Raw genomic sequence first — 8,960 nt, 5'->3', positions numbered from 1 at the left:
TCTCCCATGTAATTCACCTCTTCTATTGAAGGGTTCTCAGGATCATAAGCTTCTTCCTCAGATGAAGCTTCCTTAGTACTGCTTGGTGCATTTTGCATCCCAGACAGACTTTGAGAAATCATATTGACTTGTTGAGTCAATATTTTATTCTGAGCCAATATGGCATTCAGAGTGTCAATCTCAAGAACTCCTTTCATCTGACTAGTCCCATTGTTCACAGGATTTCTTTCAGAAGTGTACATGAATTGGTTATTTGCAACCATTTCAATCAGTTCTTGAGCTTCAGTAGGCGTCTTCTTCAGATGAAGAGATCCTCCAGAAGAGCTATCCAAGGACATCTTGGACAGTTCAGAGAGACCATCATAGAAAATACCTATGATGCTCCATTCAGAAAGCATATCAGTGGGACACTTTCTGATCAATTGTTTGTATCTTTCCCAAGCTTCATAGAGGGATTCTCCTTCCTTCTGTCTGAAGGTTTGGACTTCCACTCTAAGCTTACTCAATTTTTGAGGTGGAAAGAACTTTGCCAAGAAGGCATTGACTAGCTTTTCCCAAGAGTCCAGGCTTTCTTTAGGTTGAGAGTCCACCCATGTTCTAGCTCTGTCTCTTACAGCAAAAGGGAATAGCATCAGTCTGTAGACCTCAGGGTCAACCCCATTAGTCTTGACTGTGTCACAGATTTGCAAGAACTCAGCTAAAAACTGATGAGGATCTTCCAGTGGAAGTCCATGGAACTTGCAATTCTGTTGCATTAGAGAAACTAATTGAGGCTTAAGCTCAAAGTTGTTTGCTCCAATGGCAGGGATAGAGATGCTTCTCCCATAGAAATCGGGAGTAGGTGCAGTAAAGTCACCAAGCACCTTCCTTGCATTGTTGGCATTGTTGTTGTTTTCGGCTGCCATGAGTTCTTCTTCCTTGAAGAGTTCGTTCGGTTGCTCTAAAGAGATTTGTGCTTTGGCTTCTCTTAGCTTTCTCTTCAAGGTCCTTTCAGGTTCAGGATCAGCCTCAACAAGAATGCCTTTGTCTTTGCTCCTGCTCATAAGAAAGAGAAGGAAACAAGAAAATATGGAATCCTCTATGTCACAGTATAGAGATTCCTTGAAGTGTCAGAGGAAAAGAAGAGTAGAAGACAGAAGTGGAAAATTCGAACTTATCAAAGAAGATGGAGTTCGAATTTTGCATTAAGGGATAGTGTTAGTCCATAAATAGAAGGATGTGAGAAGGAGGGAAGTAATTTTCGAAAATTAAGTGGAAAATTTAAAAAAATATTTTTGAAAAACATTACTTAATTTTCGAAAATGAAAAGGGAAAAGAAATCTAATGATTTTTGAAAAAGATTTTGAAATTAGAAATCAGAAACATTTGATTGAAAACTATTTTGAAAAAGATGTGGTTAAGAAGATATGATTGATTTTAAAAAGATGTGATTGAGAAGATATGATTTGAAAACAATTTTAAAAGATATGATTTGAAAACAATTTGAAAAGATATGATTTTAAAAATTAATGACTTGCCTAACAAGAAAAGATATGAATCAAACATAAAACCTTCCTCAACAGAAAAGGCAAAAAATGTTCAATCAAATCATTAATTGTTAATAAGTATTTTTGAAAAAGGAAAGAAATTGATTTTGAAAAAGATTTGATTGAAAAGATTTGATTTGAAAAAGATTTGATTTTGAAAAACTTTGAAAACTTAAAAAAAATTGATTTTGAAAACAAAATCTTCCCCCTTGTGCCATCCTGGCGTTAAACGCCCAGAATGGTATCCATTCTGGCGTTTAACGCCCAAAATGCTACCCTTTTGGGCGTTAAACGCCCAACCAGGTACCCTGGCTGGCGTTTAAACGCCAGTCTGTCCTTCTTCACTGGGCGTTTTGAACGCCCAGCTTTTTCTGTGCAATTCCTCTGCTGTATGTTCTGAATCTTCAATTCTCTGTATTATTGACTTGAAAAGACACAAATTAAAAATATTTTTGGATTTTTAATAATAAGGACAAACCAAAATGCAACAAGAATCAAATGACAATGCATGCAAGACACCAAACTTAGCAGTTTGTATACTACTGACACTAACAAAACGAAAATGCATATGAGACACACAAAACACTCAAGTCAATAGAATTTAAAGATCAGAACAAGGAAATCATCAAGAACAACTTGAAGATCAATGAGGACACATGCATGAATGCAATAAGAACAGAAACATGCAATTGACACTAAACTTAAGATGAGACTCTAGACTCAAAAAAAGAAATATTTTTGGATTTTATGATTTTATAATTTTTTTTGGATTTTTCGAAAATTATGTAGAAAAAGAAAATAAAGGTATCAAAATTCTTAATGAGAATTCCAGGAATCATGCAATGTTAGTCTAAAGCTTTAGTCTAAAGAAATTAGACATGGCCGGCTAAGCTTCAGCAGGACATTGCATTCAAGAGCTAAATTGATGAAGATCAATCAGCTTTGGTGATGATAAGAACATCACATTGAAACACTAGAATTCATTCTTAAGAACTCTGAAAAAAAATACCTAATCTAAGCAACAAGATGAACCGTCAGTTGTCCAGCCTAAACAATCCCGGGCAATAACACCAAAAACTTGATGTTGTTGCCGGATCTTGGCACTGATGTTACCAAAAGCTTGCTCAAAACTTGAACAATCCCCGGCAACGGCGCCAAAAACTTGGTGCGCGAAATTGTGAACTATACTTTTTCACAACTCTCATAATCCCCGGTAATGGCTCCAAGAACTTGGTAGCTCAATACCATGGCATTACACAACTTCGCACAACTAACCAGCAAGTGCACTGGGTCGTCCAAGTAATAAACCTTACGTGAGTAAGGGTCGATCCCACGGAGATTGTTAGTATTGAAGCAAGCTATGGTCATCTTGTAAATCTTAGTCAGGCAAACTCAAATGTATATGGTGATGAACGAAAATAACATAAAAGATAAAGATAGTGATACTTATGTAATTCATTGGTAGGAACTTCAGATAAGCGTATGAAGATGCCTTCCCTTCCGTCTCTCTGCTTTCCTACTGTCTTCATCCAATTCTTCTTACTCCTTTCCATGGCAAGCTCGTGTAGGGTCTCACTGTTGTCAGCAGCTACCTCCCATCCTCGCAGTGAAAGCTAATGCACACACTCTGTCACAGTGCTGCCAATCACCGGTGTGGTTCCCTCCCCTACCGGAATAGAATCCAGTGATTCTTTTGCGTCTGTCACTAACGCCCAGTAAGTTACAGGTTTGAAGCACGTCACAGTCATTCAGTCATTGAATCCTACTCAGAATACCACAGACAAGGTTTAGACCTTCCGGATTCTCTTGAATGCCGCCATCAGGTCCTGCCTATACCACGAAGATTCCGATTAAAGAATCCAAGAGATATTCACTAAGCCTCAAATGCTTGTAGAACAAGAGTGGTTGTCAGTCACTTTGTTCATGGGTGAGAATAGTGATGGGCGTCAATCATCACCTTCATCAAGTTGAAGAACAAGTGATATCTTGGAACAAGAACAAGAGGAATTGAATGGAAGAACAATAGTAATTGCATTAATACTCGAGGTACAGCAGAGCTCCACACCTTAATCTATGGTGTGTAGAAGCTCCACCGTTGAAAATACATAAGCATAAGGTCTAGGCATGGCCGAATGGCCAGCCTCCCAATGAGGGTTCAATCATCAAAACATGATCAAAAGATATAAAGATCCAAAGACCTAAAGATCCAAAGACTTCTAATACAATAGTCACAGGTCCTACTTATAGAAAACTAGTAACCTAAGGTGTACAGAAATGAGTAAATGACATAAAAATCCACTTCCGGGCCCACTTGGTGTGTGCTTGGGCTGAGCAATGAAGCAAATTTCGTGCAGAGACTCCTCTTGGAGTTAAACGCCAGCTTTAGTGCCAGTTTGGGCGTTTAACTCCCATTTGGGTGCCAGTTCCAGCGTTTAACGCTGGGATTTCCTGAGGTGACTTTGAACGCCGGTTTGGGCCATCAAATCTTGGGCAAAGTATGGACTATCATATATTGCTGGAAAGCCCAGGATGTCTACTTTCCAAAGCCGTTGAGAGCGCGCCAATTGGGCTTCTGTAGCTCCAGAAAATCCACTTCGAGTGCAGGGAGGTCAGAATCCAACAGCATCTGCAGTCCTTTTTGGTCTCAGAATCAGATTTTTGCTCAGGTCCCTCAATTTCAGCCAGAAAATACCTGAAATCACAGAAAAACACACAAACTCATAGTAAAGTCCAGAAAAGTGAATTTTAACTAAAAACTAATAAAAATATACTAAAAACTAACTAAATCCTACTGAAAACATACTAAAAACAATGCCAAAAAGTATACAAATTATCCGCTCATCACAACACCAAACTTAAATTGTTGCTTGTCCCCAAGCAACTGAAAATCAAATAGGATAAAAAGAAGAGAATATACTATAGACTCCAAATTATCAATGAAACTAAGCTCCAAATTAGATGAGCGGGACTAGTAGCTTTTTGCCTCCGAACAGTTTTGGCATCTCACTCTATCCTTTGAAATTCAGAATGATTGGCTTCTTTAGGAACTCAGAATCCAGATAGTGTTATTGATTCTCCTAGTTAAGTATGATGATTCTTGAACACAGCTACTTTATGAGTCTTGGCCGTGGCCCAAAGCACTCTGTCTTCCAGTATTACCACCGGATACATACATGCCACAGACACATAATTGGGTGAACCTTTTCAGATTGTGACTCGGCTTTGCTAAAGTCCCCAATTAGAGGTGTCCAGGGTTCTTAAGCACACTCTTATTGCCTTGGATCACAACTTTATTTCTTTCTTTTTCTTTTTCTCCCTTTTTTTTTCGTTTTTCTCCTTCTCTCTTCTCTCTTTTTTTTTTTTTTGTATTCACTGCTTTTTCTTGCTTCAAGAATCATTTTTATGATTTTTCAGATCCTCAGTAACATGTCTCCTTTTTCATCATTCTTTCAAGAGCCAACAATTTTAACATTCATGAACCACAAATTCAAAAGACATATGCACTGTTTAAGCATACATTCAGAAAACAAAAGTATTGCCACCACATCAAACTAATTAAGCTAGTTTTAAAGATGAATTCGAAATCCTGTACTTCTTGTTCTTTTGTGATAAAAACAGTTTTCATTTAAGAAAGGTGATGGATTCATATAACTTTTTGGCATAGACACTAAGACACTAATGATCACAAGACACAAACATGGATAAACATAAGCATAAAATTCGAAAAACAGAAGAATAAATAGCAAGGAAATCAAGGATCGGGTCCACCTTAGTGATGGCGGCTCTTTCTTGCTCTTGAAGATCCTATGGAGTGCTTGAGCTCCTCAATGTCTCTTCCTTGTCTTTGTTGCTCCTCCCTCATGATTCTTTGATCTTCTCTTAATCTCACTGAAAGGATGATGGAGTGTTCTTGATGCTCCACCCTTAGTTGTCCCATGTTGGAACTCAATTCTCCTAGGGAGGTGTTTAGTTGCTCCCAATAGTCTTGTGGAGGAAAGTGCATCCCTTGAGGTATCTCAGGGATCTCATGATGAGGGGGGTCTCTTGTTTGCTCCATCTTTTTTTTCTTAGTGATGGGCTTGAGGTCATGCCTTCTCAGTTGAACCGGCTTTGGATGCCATAGATGGTTATGGAAAAGCAAAAAGCAATGCTTTTACCACACCAAACTTAAAAGGTTTGCTCGTCCTCGAGCAAAAGTAGAAAGAAGAGAGTAGAAGTAGAAGGAATGAGGAAGAAGGGAATGGCTTTGTGTTCGGCCAAAGAGAAGGGGAGAAGTGGTGTTTAGGTTGTGTGAAGATGAAGGGGTGAAGAAGGGTTTATATATGGGTGTTGAGGTGATTGGTGAATGGGTGAAGAAGAGAGAGGGTGGTGGGGTTGGTGGGGATCCTGTGGGGTCCACAGATCCTTAGGTGTCAAGGAAAAGTCATCCCTGCACCAAATGGCACTCAAAAACACGTTTTGAGCTAATTCTGGCGTTAAACGCCGGGCTGGTGCCCCTTTCTGGCGTTTAACGCCAGGTTCTTGCCCCTTCCTGGCGTTTAACGCCAGTCTGGTGCCCTTTTCTGGCGTTAAACGCCCAGAATGGTGCCAGACTGGGCGTTAAACGCCCAACTGCTAGCCTCACTGGCGTTTAAACGCCAGTGAGTTCTTCCTCCAGGGTGTGCTGTTTTTCTTCCTATTTTTCATTCTGTTTTTGCTTTTTTCATGGATTTTGTGACTTCTTATGATCATCAACCTACAAAAAAAGATAAAATAACAAAAGAAAATAATTAATTATAAAACATTGGGTTGCCTCCCAACAAGCGCTTCTTTATTGTCATTAGCTTGACAGAGGACTCTCATGGAGCCTCAGAAATGCTCAGAACCGTGTTGGAACCACCCAACACCAAACTTAGAGTAAAGAATGTGGGGGTTCAACACCAAGCTTAGAGTTTGGTTGTGGCCTCCCAACACCAAACTTAGAGTTTGATTGTGGGGGCTCTGTTTGGCTCTGTTTTGAGAGAAGCCCTTCATGCTTCCTCTCCATGATGACAGAGGTATATCCTTGGGCCTTAAACACCAAGGATTCTTCATTCACTTGAATGATCAACTCTCCTCTATCAACATCAATCACAGCCTTTGCTGTGGCTAGGAAGGGTCTGCCAAGGATGATGGATTCATCCATGCATTTCCCAGTCTCTAGGACTATGAAATCAGTAGGGATGTAATGGTCTTCAACTTTAACAAGAACATCCTCTACAAGTCCATAGGCTTGTTTTCTTGAGTTGTCTGCCATCTCTAGTGAGATTTTTGCAGCTTGCACCTCTAAAATTCCTAACTTCTCCATTACAGAGAAGGGCATGAGGTTTACACTTGACCCTAAGTCACACAAGGCCTTTTTGAAGGTCATGGTGCCTATGGTACAAGGTATAGAAAACTTCCCAGGATCTTGCCTCTTTTGAGGTAGTTTCTGCCTAGACAAGTCATTCAGTTCTTTGGTGAGCAAAGGGGATTCATCCTCCCAAGTCTCATTTCCGAATAACTTGTCATTTAGCTTCATGATTGCTCCAAGGTATTTAGCAACTTGCTCTTCAGTGACATACTCATCCTCTTCAGAGGAAGAATACTCATCAGAGCTCATGAATGGCAGGAGTAAGTCCAATGGAATCTCTATGGTCTCAGTTTGAGCCTCAGATTCCCAAGGTTCCTCATTGGGGAACTCATTGGAGGTCAGTGGACGTTCAGTGAGGTCTTCCTCAGTGGCGTTCACTGCCTCTTCTTCCTCCCAGAATTCGGCCATGTTAATGGCTTTGCACTCTCCTTTTGGATTTTCTTCTGTATTGCTTGGAAGAGTACTTGGAGGGAGTTCAGTAATTTTCTTGCTCAGCTGACCCACTTGTCCTTCCAGATTTCTGATGGAGGACCTAGTTTCAGTCATGAAACTTTGAGTGGTTTTGATCAGATCAGAGACCATAGTTGCTAAGTCAGAGGTATTCTGCTTAGAACTCTCTGTCTGTTGCTGAGAAGATGATGGAAAAGGCTTGCTATTGCTAAACCTGTTCCTTCCACCATTATTATTGTTGAAACCTTGTTGAGGTCTCTGTTGATCCTTCCATGAAAGATTTGGATGATTCCTCCATGAAGGATTGTAGGTGTTTCCATAGGGTTCTCCCATGTAATTCACCTCTTCTATTGAAGGGTTCTCAGGATCATAAGCTTCTTCCTCAGATGAAGCTTCCTTAGTACTGCTTGGTGCATTTTGCATCCCAGACAGACTTTGAGAAATCATATTGACTTGTTGAGTCAATATTTTATTCTGAGCCAATATGGCATTCAGAGTGTCAATCTCAAGAACTCCTTTCATCTGACTAGTCCCATTGTTCACAGGATTTCTTTCAGAAGTGTACATGAATTGGTTATTTGCAACCATTTCAATCAGTTCTTGAGCTTCAGTAGGCGTCTTCTTCAGATGAAGAGATCCTCCAGAAGAGCTATCCAAGGACATCTTGGACAGTTCAGAGAGACCATCATAGAAAATACCTATGATGCTCCATTCAGAAAGCATATCAGTGGGACACTTTCTGATCAATTGTTTGTATCTTTCCCAAGCTTCATAGAGGGATTCTCCTTCCTTCTGTCTGAAGGTTTGGACTTCCACTCTAAGCTTACTCAATTTTTGAGGTGGAAAGAACTTTGCCAAGAAGGCATTGACTAGCTTTTCCCAAGAGTCCAGGCTTTCTTTAGGTTGAGAGTCCACCCATGTTCTAGCTCTGTCTCTTACAGCAAAAGGGAATAGCATCAGTCTGTAGACCTCAGGGTCAACCCCATTAGTCTTGACTGTGTCACAGATTTGCAAGAACTCAGCTAAAAACTGATGAGGATCTTCCAGTGGAAGTCCATGGAACTTGCAATTCTGTTGCATTAGAGAAACTAATTGAGGCTTAAGCTCAAAGTTGTTTGCTCCAATGGCAGGGATAGAGATGCTTCTCCCATAGAAATCGGGAGTAGGTGCAGTAAAGTCACCAAGCACCTTCCTTGCATTGTTGGCATTGTTGTTGTTTTCGGCTGCCATGAGTTCTTCTTCCTTGAAGAGTTCGTTCGGTTGCTCTAAAGAGATTTGTGCTTTGGCTTCTCTTAGCTTTCTCTTCAAGGTCCTTTCAGGTTCAGGATCAGCCTCAACAAGAATGCCTTTGTCTTTGCTCCTGCTCATAAGAAAGAGAAGGAAACAAGAAAATATGGAATCCTCTATGTCACAGTATAGAGATTCCTTGAAGTGTCAGAGGAAAAGAAGAGTAGAAGACAGAAGTGGAAAATTCGAACTTATCAAAGAAGATGGAGTTCGAATTTTGCATTAAGGGATAGTGTTAGTCCATAAATAGAAGGATGTGAGAAGGAGGGAAGTAATTTTCGAAAATTAAGTGGAAAATTTAAAAAAATATTTTTGAAAAACATTAC

At 40.0% G+C, this 8,960-nt stretch overlaps 2 non-coding genes across 2 annotated transcripts; both read left to right on the top strand.

The window, feature by feature from the left end:
* The first annotated feature begins 392 nt into the window (after positions 1-392).
* LOC112793489 (small nucleolar RNA R71) lies at positions 393-500 on the top strand. Its single transcript, XR_003198177.1, has one exon. It is a non-coding gene; the product is annotated as a small nucleolar RNA R71 (small nucleolar RNA).
* Positions 501-8,064: 7,564 nt separating this feature from the next.
* LOC112793488 (small nucleolar RNA R71) lies at positions 8,065-8,172 on the top strand. The gene has a single exon (XR_003198176.1). It is a non-coding gene; the product is annotated as a small nucleolar RNA R71 (small nucleolar RNA).
* The last annotated feature ends 788 nt before the right edge of the window (positions 8,173-8,960 follow it).

Source organism: Arachis hypogaea, chromosome 3 (assembly GCF_003086295.3).
Source record: "Arachis hypogaea cultivar Tifrunner chromosome 3, arahy.Tifrunner.gnm2.J5K5, whole genome shotgun sequence".
Classification (NCBI taxonomy): domain Eukaryota; kingdom Viridiplantae; phylum Streptophyta; class Magnoliopsida; order Fabales; family Fabaceae; genus Arachis; species Arachis hypogaea.
The sequence above is the reverse complement of the archived record's forward strand: the minus strand, read 5'-3'. Positions and strand labels throughout refer to the sequence as shown.